Below are 22,258 nucleotides of genomic sequence, written 5' to 3'. Positions count from 1 at the left end.
TGTGTTGTTCATCTGAGCGAGCTTCCTACCATGTATGCTTTTGAGTTTCGGCATGCAAGGAGTTAATATTTTAACAGCTATGTTCATTAAACAATTTTAGGTTACTTTGCATTTCAATTTTTTATTTCAAACATTTAGCTGGGTTCTGCTATATTGTGTTATATTTCACAGCTGGGTACACAAGATTTATTCTTTTAATAGTTCTGTTCTTTTGACAGTTACTCATTTATGTGGTTTCCACTGTATTTCTCACATTACTTGGCTTTTCTGCATTTTAAATAGGGAGAAGGGAAAAGTAAGATGCATTTTTGAAGAAGCAGCAGTTAATTCACCTTAACTGTAGGGGACAGTCATAATATAGATGTTGTAAAGAGAATGTCAGTAAGATGAGATCAATTGATCTTGAGAAAGACTGAAAGAATTCTGTTGGAGCCCCAAGCAAATCTTTAGCAAGAATTGTGACAGTGACTGAGATTTGGTTTTACTTGTGTAGTACTCTATCCTTGCTTCCTGGTGAATGGTCCCAATCTCAAGAATTCTTTTATCCCTTCAGGTTTGAACTGTATTTCAACTTTATTGAATGGTTCCTCACTTAATATTAAAAACAAAGTTTTACACTATACTGAATTACTTTTTCATGAAAGCAATGTGTTCCTTTCAATTGCCGAAGCTGATTTGTTATTTTTAAATATGGTGCACTGCTCTAATGCTAAGTAACAGAAGGTACACAGTAAAAATGTACTCATGCTCATGGTATTTTCCTTAGCAAAACTCCTGTTGATGGCAGTTCAAAGGCAACATGCCTGTACAGTAGTTGTAATTCCCAGATTATTATTTTCTTTCTATCCGATTTTGAGGGTTTTGATTTCACCTTATACTCTGACTGATTGAGGTGTAACTGTGTGGAGAAGTCCTATCAATGTGTAGTAATCTATAACAGATTATTACAGGAGATTATATACCCAAGCTTTTTGTGTCCATCCTTATAGAAAGCTCGAAGAAGCATTTGTATGTGGGTGAAGCAGCAGGCAAAAAACTGAAGTGCATTATTTATGCTTAATCACCTGGAGCTCTGTTGTCAGTAGAAAAAAAATTAAAACTTGAACGTTTGCCAACTACACTGGCATTTAATATATATGAATTTATCCGGCTCAGCAATGTGTTTTGAATAACTGTAAGACTACCTCTGCGATTGCATTGTGTGTGGAAGGTTAAATGGTTAATTATTGAGTAAAATGCTGGCTGATGTTTCGATTTGATTTATTGAAGAGCACTTTGAACAGAAAGAATTAACTATTACCAAAAGGACATGGGGGAAAACTGTAGGATGAATTTAAGAAAATGGTTTTGTGTTGTTTTGGTTTTTCCCCCGCCCCCGATAAGTGGACATGAATCAAACTGGTAATATATATCATATTCTGTATATTGCCTTTGCTTATGACATGCGTCTTGTGTGTAACCCGACCGGGAGGGAAAGTGGGAATTTTGCAATGCTTTCATGGTACATAACAGTTCAAGGGGTGTTTCTAAATTCTAGCCCCAGTCTAGCAACTCCATAATTCATTGCAAATGCATTTTCAAAGTGTGCTTTTTTTTTATTGTTTGATTACATTATCTACCAGTGTAATTTAGTTTGCAGTCAAATTACACTTTATTTTTTGTTTTGTTCTAGTAGGCCTGATACAAGAGCTTCTCATTTGCATTGATAGAATCCTGTGGTCCGTATCACATTATTTTACCAGCTCGTATAACAAAAGCTGTGTGTAAAGGCATCTGAGCTCCCAATTTTGGTGGTTTTTTTTTTAATTTTTAATAAAACAAAATGAGATGTTTGTATACATTTTACAGTTAAGAGAAAGGCAGAAGGCAGCACTTGTATAATTCTTCTGTTTTATCCTGCTGTAGCAGCAAATATAGCAGCAGATGGCATTCTACCCTCAGAGTTGTAAATCCTCTGATACTGTGTCTTGCTGGCAGCTATCTACAGATATGCAATAAAAAGGCTCACACTTGGAAGCAGAAAAATCAGACATATATCAAATGACTAAGTTAATACACATTTATATAAATATTCAGGATTGCTTGAATTGTTTTATTTACAGAATGGATAATGGCAATTCTGCATGCTTCAGCCATGTTGAAATAATTTTTGAGACTATTTCTCGGTTTGATCATATGCTTCCATACAGAAAAACAGACATGGTTAGAGAAGGCTGAATAGCCTAATGAAATTGTAGAACAAGTCTTCCATATAAATATACAAATTTTGTTCATTAATTAACTCATATTCTTAAGTATGTGCATATAATAAAAGCAAACTCATTAGAGAAGAAGAAAATTGGCTAGGTGAATTAATGCATTCTTATTAAACAGTCCACTGGGGCATGCTGTGTAAGGAAGAATAGCAAAACCTTGGAGATCTCTTCCATGATACTGTAATATACTTCTAGTACCATTACATTTCCAATACAAAAATAATACATCAAGATACTCTCTTTTGGATCAGATAGACCTTTGAATGAATATATATATATTATATTTCTGTGGAATACTAGACTGGATTCTCTGATACATTTGTGGATGTAGTAGTAGGGATATTGCGTCAGGTGCTGGAATTTCTCATGCAGTTCTGAATATTTGGTTCCGACTGGGCTTCAGCTGGAATAATGTGTCCAATTTTGGGCACCGCACTTTTGAGAAGACAGTAGACGAGTGGGAGAGTACAACAATACAACTAAGATGCAGAAGATACTGCTTTGGTTTAGTTTAGCAAACAGAATATTAGGGTGGGACAAAAATCAAGGATGTCAAGAGTTGTTTCAGAAAAGCTGGTGATCAGGTGTTTTCAGTGCCCTTCAAGGGAAAGACAGGCTGTAGTTGGCTTAATTTGTAGCAAGGAAGACTTAGGGAAAGCTTTTTAACTATGCCAGTAATGGAGTACTGGTGCATACTACCCAAGATACTATGGGGGCTTTTGATTCATGTCCAGGTATACTTAATTCTTTCTTCCATAAAGTACAGAATAAACCAGAAGTCCTGCTGGTCTAATCTCATGCTTTCTAATAAGACTGTTATAAATGGTCATGGTTGTTTGCTATAGCTTAGCCAGCGAAAAGCATGCTTAGGAGGGAAATGAGCCCTCCTATTTGTGTTGTGTGTTATGTCGATCAACCACCGATAAGGAATTTTCCTGTTATTTCAGGATTTTGTTTTAGCCTGGCATGTTTCAAGTAACTCATTACAGCCATTTTAAAAGGAAAAAGAGTATGAGTACTAAGAGTGACAGGAATTACAGTGTCTTTGAACATGGAGAGTTGACAGAGGAGACTGACTCCTTTTCCAGCTCAAAACATGAGTTCGCTCCTCATTTATCTGTGCTAAGGAAGATGTCTTCTTAGTTATCCAGCCACAAGTGGGACTTTCACTGGATAGCCTACAGTTTAGAGAGACTATCTGGTGACATCTCGGCGAAGTTGTGCAATTTCCCATGGCAAGTGCAAAAACTAAGTTGGGGGTTCTAAGAATGTATTTTAGCTGCCTTTTTTATTGTGGGTTAGAGCAGAGTTGTCACTTAATGAGCAGGTGCTTCATGAGTTACATGCAAGTTCTTACCTTGCTGTGGCAGGTGGACCAGATCTTGAGGACTGCTCCTTGGGCTTGAATGCTGCTTGTGTTGTCGCAGAGTGTATTTGTTAACACAGATAATATAGTTCAGTATTTTTGCACTTGGAACACTATAAACAAGGACAAAAATGCAAGACTTGTTAGCCAGGACCTTTTCCTGCTTCCAGACACATCAGAAATTTGTCCTTGGAGGTAAAAAAAGCAACAGGAGGGGTTCGTAGCCTTCCCTAGAGTGGTTCAAAACCCGCATCTATTCCAAACTCCCCCCTGGGGTGAGGCTGGATCAGCAGTTGATGACATGGGCGGGCGTGTTTGGCTCTCTGACGGTTTCTAATTGCTAGTGAGAGATTGCCAAGAGTAAATCAAACTGTAACTTGTTGGATAAGTTTTACCGGTTAATATATCATAGGAAATTCAACTTAGCTAAGTTAATAACTAAAATTTCTTACGTTAGCTTAGAATTGTATGTTTAACTTGAAACAAGTTTGACACTAAGGCATCTTCGTAATCTGGAGTCCTGACACTTTTAGCAGTGTTCAGTTCAGTTTTTCATATCTGTACAGCTTATAATGATTTTATAAAAAAGATGGTTTTGGTTGAAGACTTTTCTCTTGAGGTACAATTAAGAGTTATTCTAATAGTGTGCTCTTGAAAAATGTGTGGATACAGAAATAAGGTTCTTTTTATTGTTAGTTCCTTTGCATCTTCAGTTTTCGGGGGGAATGATTTTAGTTGTTAAATATCTTATGATTGAAAATAGAAGTATTTAGTGGACAATTACAGTGGGTTTATATGTGAGAAAGAAATTACATTGAAATATTATTGTAATTAATAAGTGTGAAGTAGGGTTTAGAATTAGGGTATAGACTGTCTGTCATGTCACTTATTTACACTCTGGTTTTTTTGTGGCATTAAGAATTTTATCTTAATTTTGCACTTGTCATGTTTACTTTCTACAGCATGTGGCGCTATTTAACTAGAGTTACCCCGTTAGTTTACTGTTGCCATTCCTGAAACACAGAGGTCAAAACTGGAACCTATCCACATGTGAGATAAGGGTAGCGTGGTGAAAACAACATTAGTAATAGCAAGCGTCTGAGACTGAGCTATGCTTTTTAGCAGAGCCTGGTTACGGATTATTTCTGGAGTTCTGTTTTCAGCTTTTATAAGCAGAACAATTTTTAAGAAATCCCATCCGTAATCTTAGCCAGAATAGTTATGCTTGCAATGTTAGTGTTTGTTTTTGTATATTAGAAAGAATTTATTGGTTAAAATGCATTTAGGTAAACTCTTTTGCTCCACTGTGAAGCAATTAGTGGTTCCCTCTTCTGTTCTTTCTAATCAAACAGTAGCCCTGAATGTGTTTAGAGAAGTCTGGAGGTAATTTTAATCTGAATCAGGTGGCTGTAGTTTGAGGGATACCTCCAGAAGTGAACATCACTGGCAATAGGGTGTTCCAGCAAGCCATGCTTTTCTTTTGCCCCAGCCTTAAGTAAAAGTGATAGGGACCCAAGGTAGAAAAGGAGGAGTTAGAATTCCAGCTCTTCTGTTTCTGGGAAACAGCCCCATGTACAAATGAAGAGATACAGCTGTCATGTTCTTTAGGTGGATCAGTTGAGTAATCTGGGGAATCCGGTCTGTTTTTTAATCTAGGGCAGGTGAGAGTGAAGAAGGAAGTAGGAGTATGGATTAATGTTTCATAAAGAGCCTTTACAAATACAAGCTGAAGCATGATTGTAAAGTGGGGTGGGGGGATGCAAATGGAATTTCTTACTGTATCCTGTACATGTTTTATTTGCTTATGTGGTCAATATAAAGAAGTTACTGTATTAACATTTAGGATTACATCTGTATGTGTTTTTAAAGCTTTTAAATTATGGACTTGACATATGAGGTAGATCTGCATTATGATAAAAAAATATCTGGAGGGTTTAGAATTTAGACTACAGTGTGTTTAGAGGAGAGGAAAACAAATTATTTCTGTGCTATATGTTGTTTGCAGTAGCTGACAGCAAAAAACCATACGTAACCAGGTATCATCTAACCACTGAACACAGGCTTGTCTTCTAATGTGTAATGTGTATTCTGTTGACTTATGCTATTTTGATGTTTCTTCAGAATATGTATATTTCTTGGATTACATTGCCTGCAGACACAGAAGCATGACCTAGCAAAAGAAAAAAAAAACCAAACAAAACAACAAACCAACCAAACAAAAAAACCACCATAGTTGTGCAGAATGTGACTACTTTTCACCCTGCACAATATAAGACCCAGAGATCTGCAGCAGTCCCACTGACTTTAGTGGGAATCTTTGCAAGTAAAGGTGTTGATCTGTGTGCGTCTCATAAAAGATTCTGGGTCCTAGAGTCTTCATGATTAATGATATCTTAACACTTAAGTATGATTATCCTTTTCTGAGCTGTAAAATATATATACTGTTTTATTTCATTACGATGAGGTGAAGATCACAACACTGACAGGTGCTGGAAATTAGCAGGCAGTTTTGAAATTGTTCTGTGCACTAGAAATTAGATCTCATTTTAATTCAGCTTTTCCAAACTAGTAAATGAGGTTAATGCCATACATATTCAGCTGATATGGATGAAGAAATTGATATAAAGTAGATCAACATAGCTACAGGGCTGCTTTAATTTATAGGTAAAGAGGCAGTGATAAATGAAAGTAATGTAGTAGTGGTCACTAAACTCCTCAGCCATCAGGGATTCAATAGTGTTAGCTGCTCATTAAAGGCATTGTTGGGGTACATCAAATAGAAATTTGAAAAGAAATAGCCAACTAACCCTTAATTATCAAAACATAGAAAATACTAATTATGCCTTAATTAGCTTTTCTTTTAATGTACTGAAATTGTTACTTTTTGTGTAGCACAAATGGATAGTTATATCAACAATAAATAGGTTGTTTTAATAACTTTCTTTTACCTCTGGGAAAACCACACTCCAATTTTTAATATGCAATAATGCTTCTCTCTAGCCTGTAGGAGATGAAAATTATTAAGTAGCTTTATTTTTTTAAGATTTTACAGCAGCTTTGGGAAGAATTATTTCACCATGCATCAATTATTTTTAATTGAACTGAATATTTTTCAGATTGCATGAAATGCCTCTCATTTAAGTTTAACATTTAGAGTTTGTTAAGGAAGCATCATAGTGAGAATTGGGTACAACTTATTTCCATGGCATATTCCAGAAAGAGTAAAGAACAGTTGTTTCAGAAGAAAAATATTGTCACTGGTATTTTTCACTTCACTGGGCCAAATCTCGTTTTTACTCTGTTTCATAGCTACCACACTGTTCTCATCCAATCTCCTTGCAGTTCATATAGGAAAAGAAAGTCGGGATTGACTTCAGCGGGATTTGGATCCATCTGGTACTGATGAAAGGCTTCAACAGCTGTTGCAAAATTCTTTTCCTTTTGAGGCAGTGTGTAGCCTTCCCTCTGTGGTTATATGTGCAGGAAAGGAATGCCATAAGCAGAACTTTTTTTTTTTTATCAAACACAACAGGTATGTGTTTTTTCCAGATAAATGATGGGAGGGAAACACTGCATAGTGCTGGTCATAAGCCTCTAAATCCATGTAACAGTTCATGCTGAATTAAACAGAATATAATTGCTAGTACAGAAATCAAAGTAAGTAGAGAGTGTCGTGGTGGGTGATCAAAGTATTGCAGGATTCTTCCAGATTCGTAGAACTGATACAAACACTCTAAGAAATCTTATTAATGACTTTTTTTGTAAACTTCTTCTCTAAACATTTCTAGCTTTAAAATGGAGCAAGTAAGATACTATGCTTACCTATAGAGCTTAAGAGGTTACAAGGTACCAACTTAAATTTCAAAGAGATTTCAAGCATTTTACATACACTCAGCATTCAGTATGGTCAAAATGCTGGGAAAGATAAGGCTGAAAAGGACAAAAACAGTTGTATTATTTGACAAGTACTGTCCTGGTGATTTTAGTCGTACCTTTAAAGAAAAATCTTGTTTCCAAAGCTTTGAAGAGCAAAAATGAGATGAGAACATAAAATGTTTCTTGAACTAAATATCTGTCTTCCAGAATGGAGACAACCACAAAACTAGTCAAATCTGTAGCTTAGACTTTAAGTGTAGGATCTTTTTGTGGGATTGGAGTAGCCAGTTTGGCTTGCAGCAACTCAGTGTTCAGAATTCATCAGGTTTTTTGGTCAAAAGAATTGGCAGTGTGGTTTTTTTATTATGGTCCTCAGAAAAAGTGTTGCTTCATGTGTATGTGAATTACTTTGGTTCTCTCGTCTTTGAGGCTCTGACTTCTCGACTGACTTACCAATTTCTAGCAAATTTAGGAGCTAGAGAAGATTTACTCAAGTAAGTGTTACTCAGGCAGATCTCCTTTCATGTTTTCTGTCATAGTTCCTATCCTGCCATGAGCAGAAAGAATGTTCAGCAAATATTCCTGAACTAGTATTTGAACTTATTTAATTGCCTAAAGAGTGGACAAGCTAAGTTAATTGTGCCATTGCTTATAAAAATGTATAGTTATTTTTAATTCTGGATTGTGGCTTGCACTGACAACCATCTTGCTTCATGTAAAAAATAATTGGATTTCCTTTGAAGAAATCTAATCCTTTGAAGGATTCTTTAAGTACTTAGTGCAGAATTTTTTGGTTTTCTGTTTTTAAATTAAAAAAACAACAACAAACCAAAACCAAGTGAGCTAGAATCTGTGACAGTTTAATTCATGGGACTAGAGAGCAATTCTTACTTACAATGCCTTGGCAAACTTTAAATCACAATACACCATGCCTGTTCTTTAGCTACTTTTAGAAATGTCTTTATTGAATTTCCCCATTACTTGGAAATTCTGCACAGCAAAGAACCTATCAGGACATAAAGACAAACACTTAAGAACTTTGCAGACAAACACTTAAAAACATTGGTTTCCTCATCAGGTTGAGTTATAAAGTATTCTTCATTTTACATACCATCAATTCTGTCATTTTTTACTTGGTGGTTTTATGCAGGAATTAGTATGTTTTTCTTCTTGGACTATACAGCACTTTCTCTTCTGCGTTTGCTTGGGGAATTTTTGTTTTGCTTTCTCTTTTCCCAAATTTTACATTATATACCCCTAGTCTTCCTCCATGTCTTGCAATGCTGTTTAAAACCTTTAAATCCTTAAAATGGTGTTTTTTTTTTTAAGTGCAGTGTATTTGCTGTTCAGTTACCTGCACCTTTATCTTACTAACTTGTTATCTTTTGGCTCATTGCTCATGACAACTAAAACCTGCATGAATCTTTTGATATTATCTAATCACATGTTTGCAATTAAAGCACTGGTTTAAGTGCTGTGCTATTTTATTTTAGAATTTTATAACACAAATCAGGCAATCTTAAGAATAAATAGCATAGTTCAGTTCTGCACTTGGCTGTAACTGAGCTTTATTTTGTAGCTGCTAATAAAGGCACATTATCATGTTCAGGCATTGCAATTATCATTGAAATGTGTATGTCCATTAACTGCAACATTAGGCTGAGGATATAATTACTGTCTAGAGCCAATATCTTTGTGAAGTTACGTCTATGATGCTATTAAGCTATAAGCAATATTTGTAACTAATATTTAAACGTTTCAGAATTGATACCATCACTTGCGGACTTAAAAACTAATCCTACTTCCACTCCAAATTAGTGACTTCTTAAGTGTTTGGCAAATATATTATTGGGTTATTTGGATGTGAGTATAATTTGTGATTTGAGAGAGACTACTGTTTTTCTACTAGCCAGTGCCCAGAGCAAATTGAGCTGGTGGCAGGAGAACAGAGAACCTGTGGTTACAGCAAAAAGCTGATAAAACAGTGGTACAGTATGTCACAAAATGCTGCAAACATGATTAATTTTTCTTGTAGTAGAGTTACATTTCAGATAATTTAGTATAGCAATTTAACTACTAAAAAACCTGTTGCATGCTGAGAAGAGAATAAGGAAAAGACTTTCCTAATAATGTTACAAGTATTTTTTAAAGAGGAATGAGATTGAGTCTGTTCATTGATTTGTTTTCTGAAAATTTCTAGTATTTATGCTGACAGAAGAACCTGAAATTTCCTGTGAAGTTAGGTGGATAGTTCATTTGCAAAACTAGGCTGTCACCTGTAAGTAATTCCACACATGTGGAGATGTTTGGATCTATAATGAAATGCCCTTTTTTCACATTTTGTTTTTATATGCAAAATAGGCATGGTAGTAGTTGACTTTTAAGTATTTGCATCAATTAATTTTCTGTTCTATTCCCTTAGTATGTGAGTGATAGCCATTAGCTTGTTTAATTTGCTTACCTGTCTCAGAAATTGAGATTTAGGGAATGCTGATGGGGGGGGATAAATGTTAAAGAGAATCAATCTTTCAGCATTTTTCATCTTATTTTGAATGCAAGTGTATTTAAAATTTTTCTAGCACAGAGGAACTGATACATTGCTTAGTGATTTTCATCTGATATAGCCTAATATAATTCCTTTTTCTATTTTACAAAAGTAGTTTCAAATTTTGCTTTCACGTACATCTGCTTTTTGGCTTACTTGCCTCTGCTTTATCTTTGATGACTGGACTCAGTTGTAATGACACTACTAATGTTTTCTGTCCACATCAGTAAATACTACTTTGTATTTATTATATTGATTATGTTCTTTGTTTAATAATTCAGTTATCATTTCACCTCAAGCCGATTCTCTTCTCTGAGTAACTACTAACTGCTGGACCTTTCCACTTGTGCTGTATATCACATACCAACTTAGCAAGAAGGAATAAACAGCAGATAGGGCATCTTGGGCTAAAAAACCAACAGGCTATCTTGTGACTTACTCATCTAAAATATATTGGATTGTTGCTGTATGTTGGCCTTATATCCTCATTATTTAAGTAGCTTAATGAATTAATTTCCCAGACCTTGCACTAAGTAAATTAACCATTAGAGTTCAAAGCAGAGTGAATAATTCTTTAATATTAGACTACGGCAATTTTTATGACTCAGGTTAAACTTAATTATGAAATTGCTTATTGCATATTTGTGTAATTCAGAGAGGAAAAATATGCAAAATAACACATGATAAGGACATCTGTCAAAAAAGAACCAAACAGTAAAATCCTAGGAGGTTAGATTACTCTTGTTGATACTGGTTGAATTATACATCATTTAGTTTAGGTACTGTGTTCATAGTCTGCACTGGTTAGCAATGCTAAAAGGTTTTTTGTTTGATTTTAGCTGATCAGCTGTTTAGCACCACCTTCAAAATTACTTAAGAGCTTAATTTAGTTACCAGTGACTAGTATATTACTAAAACAGTCCTCTAGATGATCCTCTAGATTTTCCTCTAGAATAGTGTTGTCATTTTAGATTTATATGAGGAATATGTATTTGTTTAGCAGTGTTCTTAAATAGGAATTGTTCTAAAGCACTAACTTAGTTCATTTTAAAGATTCCACACACCCCCAACCCGCCCCCCATGAAAATATTTAATCCAAGTGATAATCTTTCCAGGTGGCTTTATGCACTGACATTTTCTGTTCTTACACGTGAAACAAATGTGATAATTGAGTAGATAAAGTACAAAATTCCACTCTTTGTGACCTCAAGGTCAGTTGGTTTTAACCTTACAAAAAAGTGCGGTTTCTGTTGCACGTAAACTGTCAGTCTCTTGGAGTATTTTCTGCTTATTTTGTTACAGGCACAACTTCTGGTATAATCCAGAATTGCAAAGAACATTCTGTTTCTCCTTTTACCTTTTCCTCTCATATCACCGCTCCTGTTTTTTTAATTAAACAGGATTGGGTAGTTTGCATTCCTATTATGATGGTTTATTCATATTTTTTTCACACTTTTTAGGCTTATTTAGAAGTATTTGTATTGAATGATCAATGTTGACCTGATCCTTTAAAAATGAAGACGACAAGCGTTTGCAGAGCAGCATGTACAGAAAACTTTGTCTCTTTTCATCAAGTTGTTGACACCTAACCAGCAATACATCACTTTCACTCTAGAAGAGATAAAGTCAATGGAGCTGAATTGCTAAGGACTATTTCCTGCAGAGCAGCAGCAGTCATATCGAGGATATAGTATAAGAAATCTTTTGGGGTTTGAGATATAAATGAGACTTCAGCTACTTCCTCTGTTTTGCAGTTCCTTTGATCTGGAAACTTTCCAGGTTGATGAAGTCATCAGATTTCTGAATCAAGTGGGTTTTTTTTTATTTGGATTGCCCTTGGCTTCACATGCCTTATGTAAATGGCCTGATATGCTGTCTGAGATTATCATAGTAAAGAAAACATCCACATCATTGTAAAATGTTTCATGATAGATTAAGTGAAAGGTTTCCTCTGAGACAGATGAGATGTCGCACCTATGTTCTTCCTTTTGCATCTGTATGAAAATAACTTTACCAAGAAAGGTTTGCACAGAAATCTCTGCAGAAAATGCATTTTGCTCAGTCAAGGAAAGGGATTCCAGCATGCACTCCTGTTCCTGTTTGTGTATCAATTCATGGCTCATCCAAACGTTTTGATAATGCCTACACTCTCTTTTCCCAGTGCTTTCAGCAAATAATAGATATACTCTAGTAAATTCAGTTGTTTGCAAATATAGAAAAAAGAGTTGATCCATGAGGTATTTCTTGATGTCTCTGCTGTTGATGTTAGGGGGTTTTAGCTTGCTCCTGCCATAGTCCATTAATGTAAATATGGACAGTCCGATTTTTTTCTTTATCATTTATTATGTACCTATCTTGTGTATACTGTTACTAATGTCAAATAAATCAAATTTCAGGCATGATGAGGTTCAGAATTTATATCTATGTTTCCAAACGCTTTCAGTAGCATTGCTTCCTGATGACTAGCAGGTCAGCCGTGGCCTTTCAGTCTTGAGGACTTAGTAGTCGTCAACCGTAAGATGGATATTTGCTAGACCTTTAATGTTACTCAGTGCAGTCTTTCAGCACTTTAAAATTTCCCAGAATATTGGAAATATTTTTGTACTGGTCTGCATAACTACAGTAGACAGTCTTATACTTCAAGTTGATTGAAGAGATCTAAGGACACTGAAGAAACAATAGTTGTTAATTCCTAATAGGAATAGGAGACGATAAATAAACTTGTTTAATAGTTGGTGATCAGATGATCAGTAATTCTGTGCAGGGGAATTTCCCTTTCTCAGTTGAGATTTAAAGGTTCATGCTATAATTGGAGAATCTCTGTGTCAGAAAGGTTTAACTTAATTTTTCTGGCTACTCTACTTAGGCCCTCATGTGATTATGTGGTGGATGCATGAAATCCCTAAGACGTACTTTTCTGAGAGAATGGACTTCTTGGGCTGAGAACACATGAAACCAGCAATTCAGAATGTCTATCCAAACATCAATTAAGTGCAGGTTCCTTCAATCCACTAGTGGGATCTTTCATTTAAGTCAGTTGCTTTGGTAAGTTTCTTCTTAGTTACTATTTTAAGCTTTACTTTTTCTATAGTAAGCCCAGGGAGTTCAGAAACTGAATTTCTTCTGTTCCTATCATTAAAAGTAATCAATGAAATGATGAGGAAAAGAAAAGCAGAGATCACTGCGGAGAAATTTGAGTGACTTTTATGGACATCTGAATTTTAGTTGGGTATTTTAAACCTTTTTTCCTCATCCTTTTTAGAGTTGTTCTTGTTTCAGTGCTCACTGGAAATATTTACTGAGATTCAGCAGAGTCATTCATCAAAGAAGTAGGATAGGGATGGGGTTTTTTTTCTGCAGCCTTAACTGTCTTAAAAATAGGGGTGAAAGGAAGATGTTGAATCATTCTTAAGTCAGATTTTTTTCTTTGTGATGAGAGAATTTTTAGTGTAGAAAATGTGTAGTGATTATTCTTTAGAACAGAACTATTTCTTTTTCATAAGATACATTAAGCATGTACTCAGAAGTTATCTTTCCTTCAGCAAATATATTTCCTTACAAATAGGTAGGAAGAATTTTAGCAATTCTGAGAAATTTGGTCAACTTTCTGTGAGTTACTATTTAAGGCCTTTATTCAGTCGACCCAGTGAGTTCAGAACTAAGGCAATCAGGGTTATCTGAAGTTTCTGTATTAGAGCTCTTGGTATGAAAGTTTGAGAGAGATATTGCATGTCCTTGAAAATTTGGAACAAAAATTAAAGACAAAAGTTTACCTAACTTAGAGACTGAAAGACCAAGATAATTTAATGGAGTTGGTATGAGAGTCTTTTAGCCTGGCAGCATTCTGAAACTATTCAGAAATGGGTTGGTGAAGGTGGGCAGGCTGACTCAGTGATGAAATTTGATCTTTTTTTTCCCCTTTCCATTAAATATCTAGATCATTTGCACTTTTCATCCCATTTTATTGTACCATTAGGAAAAGCAGTAAAGTTTTCTCGGATAAACCAGAACTTTTTGACATCTTAAAGTTTAAGAAATTCCAAGTTTAACTGGGAAAATGCTTAAAAAATAATAGATATGGAGACTTTTTTCTTTGGTGTGATTGGCTTTGGTGGTCACAATCAAAAGAGCATACAAGGCATGGTGTTAGAGGCTATCCATACATGATTTTTCTCTCCAGGAAAAGGAAAATGAACCCATTGCTACTGTATTATTTCCTTTTTTATGTTGCACAGAAGATTGGCATCTTTCTGGGAGGTCTTGTGGCAAACCAACCTACCTTGGGTCATTCTCCTCCTTAGGGAAGATTTGGCTTGTCACCTTCAGATCCAGGACCATTCATAAAGGTCCAGGTGACAGGTCAGTGTCCTTAAGTGTGCTTTCCATCCAAGTAAAATAAGCCAGTGAGGATTATTTTAAGCAACGAGAGATGAGCAACTTCAGTTTAGGAATCTGTAGTAGGGTTGGTATAGATATTTTGAAGAAGCCTGTTTCTTCAAAAGTTTTTCAAGGCATTGACATGAGCTTATTTTTGCAAGGCCAAACTGCTTAGGCTGGAAACCCTTTCACATCTCTTGTCAACCATGTTGAATACATTTACAGTATGAGCATGTTGAAGTTTAGGATTTCCCTTGGTCTTACTTAAATATACAGTCTTCTGCTCTTCCTTCAAACAGAATATTGGATTCTGTAACTTTGACTAATGAGACTCTTTTGAAGATGTTCACAGCATGCTATGAAATAAATTATTTCAACTGAGATCAGGATTGAAAAGGATACATGTACTTTTTCTACTTGTGTTTCCATGATCTTGGGCACTGGATAATTTTCCAAGTAGAATCTATGACAATTTGTAATTTTCTTGCAGAAAGTGAGTTCACCGGTAAGTTTCCATGAATTAGAGATTCCAGCACTTGTAGTAGTTGCAGTGCCCATACGTCATTCTTTTTTCACATACACTGTTGCCCATGTTCAACTACACATCCAAATGAGGCTCTTCAAAGACTTTTTGAGAGTTATTCCAAATCTACTGTTCGTTTGCATGAGAATAAGATGTACTGTTTCCTATTGCTGTTATGAAAATGCCATCTTTTATTATGTCCCATATGCAGGTTTTCTAATGGCCTAATACAGACCCGAGGAGCTCGTATATATCTATCCCATCGCTTTAGACATTTTCTTGGAAGTTGGTGGAAAAAATTTCAAACTCATTATATGTTTAAACACACACACACATCCTGTGAATTATATAAGAATACTGATTGCATGAACATTTATCTAAAATAATTACACGCCAACTCACTGAAGTCAATTAGTTGTTCCTGGGTCAAGGAAGGGATTTTAGAATTTTTACTAGGCAACAGCAACAGAGGAAATAATTCACTAATAGTTGTGTTTCTTTCTACCTATCTATCTCATAGATATAGGTATCTCTTATCTTACCTTGCAGATTCCTGTATTAGTATATTACTGTATGTAACTTTTTGAATCAGAGAGAGATTTATTAACTTACCATCCTTCAAATTATTGTAAATTATGATCGTTGGAAATTCAAATGCAGTGAAGTGAGAATGGCCAGTTGCTTCAGTGGATTCTTTCCTAATATTAATTATTTCATTCTTCTCAGAGTAATCAGGAATTTCTGAACATGGTAAAGTCATTTGCTCTGTGTGAATCACTTTTGAAATTCATTGATAGGTGATAAACGCCGCTTATTTCCTCAACCTCATCATCTTTTAGAGAAGATGCTTGCTGAAAGTATGAAGGTAATGTTCATCATATGAGAGAATGGTTCTAACTACACAGGCTTTGCAACTGACTTTAGTTTATACAGCCCTTCTGTATAAGTGATTTCTGAGTGTCATGGTACTGTGGCTAAATTTAGTATAGTACCAGAACTGCTTTGTAAAGCTGCCAGTACCCTTTGACGCTAAGGAGAAAAGGCGCTCTCCTAAATGACTGGGATTTAAATGAAGTTCATATTTTGCAAAGTAACTATCTAGAATCAGAGAGACAATTTATGATTCATATTTATTAGTACTTGTGGTAATCCTTTTAAAAGTAGAGAGTTTTAATTGTACATTGTGAAATCCAGCATTTTCTTTACAAATAAATAAGTAGCATCTATTAGGAAAGATATAATATATCTTACAACTAGAAAGTCAGCAGAGGGAGCACAGGTTAACAAACAGAATTGTATTCAGTGTGATGGACTGGAGGTGGTGATGGTTCTGGTGAACAAGCAGTGAATGATCAAATACTTGTTTGTTTTGTATTCTATAATGATTTAATCACAGTAACACTTTCATACTACCAGCTTGAATACACTTAGATGGTAAACTATATAATGTTATTTCTGGAGGCATATAGAACTGTCAAGTAGAACTGAGCTACAATATATAGGAGTGTTTCTATCGTGAACCTTGGATTACTCTTAGCAGTTGATTACGAGGTAGTTCAAACTTTGTTCTAGTTTGCCTTTTGCTTTCTTCATTTGCCAATAAGCAAGTACCTTATGCAAATATATCCCTTCAGTTCATCTCTGAAGGGGGAAGCGAAGCAGGTGGGTGGAGGCTGCTTGCTCTTCAGTGTCTTCACCTATGGGTTGGTGGCATTAAGCCTCCTACTTGCCTTGACGCTACTTTGGCCCAAAACAAGTGAGAAAATACTTTTGAGAAAACATGTTTCATTTTTAAGCATGCTTAACCTTAATAGTTATGACAAGTTTTTAAAAATCTGTGCATTTGAGACAGCATTAATAATTCATGTGTGTTTCATTAAAGAAAGAACAAACTGTCTGTAGGGTCATTAAATTCTTACTTGGCTAAGATCATCAAAGTTTAGATGACCTAAAATGGTACATTGTTGGGGTTGTAATATGCTGCTTGAAAAAAAAATACCCTGTGATGTAGTTTTGATTCTGACAATACTCAAAAGGATTTGTTATGTCTTACAGACCTTTCTGCAAACTACTAATGGGATGAACACAATATATCACTTTTATAATAGTGAGCTATTAAAGGCCAACATAAAGCAGTCTGAAGCCCATAAGTGCTGCCAACAGCTCCTGCTTTAATGAATTCCCTTTTAGATGTCCATTAAATGCTCATGGCAAATGTACTCATAATGGAAATGGCAAATCTAAATGGGTAGATATGAATAATCCATGGAGTTTAAATTCTGTTTATGATCATCTTCACATTTAGTTTTCAAGACAACGCAGTTTAGTTTTCATTACAGTTTGGAATAAAGAGGACAGGGAGTAATTGATTGCTTCAAGCAGATTAAAATCAATGGGTTGCTTTTCAAAGAACCCGTTCAATGCAGTAATTTCAACTTTAAACATTGATTTAGGAAACTCAACACAAAATGTTTTGTGCCGTGTGAACTTTTATGTGGAAAGACTAATACAAATTTTATTTCTATATATCTGTGTATAGAAATATATAGAGGTTGTTACCAGTATGTGCATGAGTAAATAGTGATCTATATTAAGTCATTTTGATATTATTGCACTCACATAATGAATCAATGAGATTCCCGTCATCATTGTGATACTGTTTGTAAACCATTAGCACACAGAAATTACAGCCCATCATACATCATTACTGTGATTGAGGCTTTATTACCATATTCTCAAATTGCTTGCTTGCTATAAAACTAAATAGACACCAGACAACTATAGGTAGACGATAGACTGTGCATTATTGTACTGGAATAATGAAGGATTATTGTAGCATAATGGGGCACAACTTATGAGGAAAATAAACTTGGCAGCAAAGGAGAACTTGAGTGTTTTTAATGTTTGTTGTTACTACTTTAAAGGTCAAATATATTTGTTATGATCAAGTTACTGTTTCCTTATTTCATGAATCATACCCTTTTCATATTTCAAATAGGCCTTCTTTCATATTTAAGCGTTTAAAACCTGGGAACTGCACTGCAACATTCAACTCCAGAGACAGATTGACAGCTTTTGAAGTACTGGCGTGGTTGCGGAGGTGGTGGGGTGGGCGTTAGGGCATCCGTAGCAATGCACACTTGTATTGTGCTGAAAAGGAACAGAGAAGAAAAACTGCATCAGTAGACATCAGCTGTTAAGAAGTGGTTAAGTTCTCCAGACAGATCCAAAGTATACATTAGGAATTTTAGGAGCTATAGTGAAAGAATTCATGACATCTTGATCTTAAAAGAGGATAAAGCACACTGAGTTTGGACTTTGAGAATTTAACAATCTCTCATGGTAGAACTGGGGGCTTTTCTGTACAACACCAGGACTCGCAGGGTATGCTCCAGGTGTTACTTTCTCCAGCCACAAGAAAAATCAATTTTACTTTAATTTTCTAAACTTTGGAGTGAATTTAGACCCCTAGGTCACCCAATATTAATTCCAAAGAGTCAGTGGAGACAGAACTGCGGCTCCAAAAGCAGTTTTGTGTTGCTCTCTGGAGATACTTAAGCCCACTCACGTACTCATCTCTCCGACTTCTGTTCCCACGTTCTTGCTTACGCCTTTCTCTCCCCGCTTGCTCACGCTCACTTTTTCTTCTGCTTCTTTCACAATGATTTCCATCTTTGATATGTCTCTTCAGTGAATTTGAAGTGACATTTGAGATAACTCATTCGTAATCCTAGAGCATTTTTTCCCAGATATTCCATTACAGGATTTATTCTGACTAGGCCAGGTAGGCACCGTTTGGCTGAGGAGTAATGGAAACGTTCAGAGTTTCTGAGTCGGTTCCAGGTAATTACAATGATCAATCACTGGAGTTTCAGTAGGACCTACAAGCTTTGGTTGTGTTCAAGTACCAAACTATTAGTGTACATTTTGAGAAGGTATGTAGAAACATGCTTTGCTTTAACAATGGATGTTACCATCCATAGTGAAAATATAATTATTGTTTCTGAGGGCTTGTAGGCAAGCGTACAGTGAGAGACAGCAGATCCTTACAACAAAAAGAGAGTAAAATAAGAACGTGACTGTGGACTCCTTTACAGTCTGAGAGTGGGCTCCAATGTCTGGGAGTATCAAGACTTGAATGATTGGCTGCTGAGTGGTGATAAATCTTCACGTTTACCCTACTGTAGCTTGGCTGGGACCGCAGGGACTCAGTTGTGTGCTCCCAACTCTTGTTTTTATTCTCAGGTAGCAGTCGGTGTGTTGATTCTAGTAACTGTTATTAAAAACAGACATCTAATGTATTTCTTTTGGAGGAATCATCTAAATATAGGCGTAAAATTCACTTTACTGGGCAGTACTAATACTAATGAGTTGGGAGACGAAGAGAATCAAGCAAAGTTAATTTTTAAAAACTGCACTGCTGGTATAATATAAATGTATAAAGTGTGTGAGAGAATAAATATGTGTAATTATTTCCAATTTTCATAGAATCATTAAGGTTGGAAAAGACCTCTAAGATCATTGAGTCCAACCATCAACTCAACACCACCATGCCCACCAAACCAATAAACCGTGTCCCTAAATTTTCTTGCGTTGCATGTTCTATTTGAAAAATAGTCTGATTTTTTGGTCAGAAGGCTTAGTTACAAATAAGTATTGACTTTCTTCATACAGTTTTCTTTGTATAAAAACTACAGGACAGAATGAGTGAGAGTGTTTAAATGTTAATGCAGTTGCTCATGTAGATATTTAACCATTTTAAAGTATACTCCAATTAGCTTTGCCAACATAATTAAGCAGAAAGCCAAAGTCAAATTGGTACGTATATAAGATACTAGAGTCAAATACATCTTTACTCAGAACTTTCTTACCACACACAGCTGCTTGATTTCCCATTTTTGTGAAGCATATTTCTGATTTTAGCATTGTCAGTCCAACAGTTTTTCTAACAGTCAAGCTCAGGTAGGTACATTTTGGAGATAAATGAGATTTCTTTCAGCTAAGTTTCTTTAAATAAAATAACACTTAACCTGCCAATCACTTAATCGTGACTCATGACCCATTTTTATTAAAAGTTAAATTTAGCAAGTGTGAATAAGGCTTTGACTGTATAACCAAGTCTTTTACAGAAGTAAATGTTTTCTTTGCTTTTTTTTTTTGCCAGTAATGGGAAGTTCCTGTATAGGTCTTATGAATGTATTTATGTGTAAGTGACCTAACAGATATTACAACATTTTCATTATTAATATTTGTTGTTGAAGAGGGAAGGTATAAATAGCCTTTTAACTTCTTGCATTTCTGCATGTGTTGCTATCCCATAAACAAATAGTATAGTCTCACCAGAGCGGTTTATGACAGTACCTCTGCTGTTACAGTCATACAGGTAGAACATCAGTGTATGTGTTCTCACACCCCGTTCTCTGTCATCGCCGCTGCATGAGCATGAGCGTAAAGGCAAAATACTCTTAGCTCTGTTTTTTTTATAACAAAGCTTTTCTTCATGTGTTCTTTCAATTCTACCTCTGGCCTTCCATATCATTAAAGTGTTCCAGCTTGGTCACCTCTCCTGAACTGACAACCCAACTGAAGGCAGTTTTTGTCTGCCCGTTCTGTGGGAGGCATATCCCTTCAAATGTAAGTGCATTTTATTTCCACTTTTAAGATCTGCATGTCCATTAAACCATATTCTTGCTGTGAGCAGGAAGAGAATCTTTGCGATTTTCTTCTTAGAAAAGTGTTGATATACTTTACTTTAGATAAGTGAAAAATTGAGATTAGCTCTGTACTTTCTGGTAAGCTCAAATGATTGTTAACCTGCTTACACAATAATGACTGTTGATCTCATACAGAAAGACCTCGCTGTTTTCTAGGAGAATTCTTCCCTATCATCACTACAATAAAGGAATCGTATTCAGCACTGTCCTAACTGTAACATGGATGTGGTCCTCCACTCTCGAAATCTCTGTCCATGTGTGTGCTCATTTATAACACTTCAGGCATGGACGTCCAGGTCTTGAACTTGCATTCCTTTGGTTGCTTTCTCAGATGGCAGGTTACAGCAAAAAAATTCTCTCCCCTGTCTTTAATCAGAAAAGTTTTGCCATCTGAGACCTAAAGTTTGAAGTATCCCACTGCTTTTCCTGAAAACTCATGTCAGGGATAGTTGGTCGCTAAGACCTGACAAAGCCAGTTTGGGCAGTATTGATTGTAAATAGGTGTTTTAGGTGAAAACACGTCCATCTCCATCCTATCTGGCTTGGCGTGACAAGGTCAAAAAGCAAAATAAATTTCAGTCCTCCTTATTTAATTGTGACCGGTACTTAGGCCTTCTGGCCATGAGACATTCAGAGAGGGAAGCTTCTCTTCATACTCCTCATTTGTTACCATGAGATTTCAAAGATAGGTTCTGAAAGAGAAAAAGACCTAATAGTCTGTTGTGGTGACAAGAAGGTGTCAACATCCTTCAGTGATGTTGTAACACCCTTTTTATGAGCCTCCTAAGAAGGATCCAAATCTTCACGCCCTTCTAAATTTTTGCTATAGTCCATACCATCTTTCATCAATATTTGATTCTTCCCTTCTAGACTTTTTAGAATATTACAGCAAAATGTGGTAACTGTTTCTCATTTTAGCAAGGTAGAAACATGGTGCTTCTGGAAGTTATGACTAGCTGAATTTTTGCATGAGCAAGGGTTGTAAGCATTGGGATGCTGAGGTGTTGGGAGAGCAGACTCCTTAGGGCTTGGTTGTCTCTATGCAGAGATTGCTGAAAAAGGTAACAGGCGGTGTTAAAACTTCTCAAGAGGCTATCAAAACAAAGCCTTGTTCATTTATCCCAATGCTTTCTACCAGATATAAATATACATTTGTGTCCACACAGAAAAGTTTCTTCATTCTTCTCATCTGCTGAGCAGCTACCTGGAGCTTTCTATAACATAACTATGAATCTCTGTGTTACTACTTGGCTTTTTTCACTATATCAATATCCATCTGAATTATTATTAAAAAAAAAAAAAGAAGAATTACTTACCAGTAAAAGGAATCTTTGAGATGCATAGTCCAAATACACATTTACTTCCTGTCTGTCTTCCCCTTCTAAGCTCACTTATCTCTAGCACTGAGTGAAATGGTGCTGGACATACTTTGCATTAAACAGTCTTGTCATGCATGCAGCAGTCAGGGTTTAAGTTTAATCTTGTAGATGCAATATGTTTACCAAAAGGGAAAAAAGCCCTAGCCTTAAGTAATAGGCTATACTTACAATTGCAGTAAGACACATAAGTGGACCTTACACTGCAGGGAGTTCCGGGTATTGG

At 35.8% G+C, this 22,258-nt stretch overlaps 1 protein-coding gene across 1 annotated transcript in view; it reads left to right on the top strand.

Annotated features, from left to right (window-relative positions):
- RANBP17 (RAN binding protein 17) overlaps window positions 1–22,258 on the top strand; it is a gene marked incomplete at both ends in the record, with an annotated part of 133,225 nt that overhangs the window by 23,114 nt on the left and 87,853 nt on the right. The gene's annotated exons all lie outside the window — the stretch shown is intronic.

Source organism: Fulmarus glacialis, unplaced genomic scaffold (genome assembly GCF_000690835.1).
Source record: "Fulmarus glacialis isolate BGI_N327 unplaced genomic scaffold, ASM69083v1 scaffold40836, whole genome shotgun sequence".
Classification (NCBI taxonomy): Eukaryota; Metazoa; Chordata; class Aves; order Procellariiformes; family Procellariidae; genus Fulmarus; species Fulmarus glacialis.
Note: the sequence above shows the minus strand (reverse complement) of the source record. Positions and strands in the feature narration are given on the sequence as shown.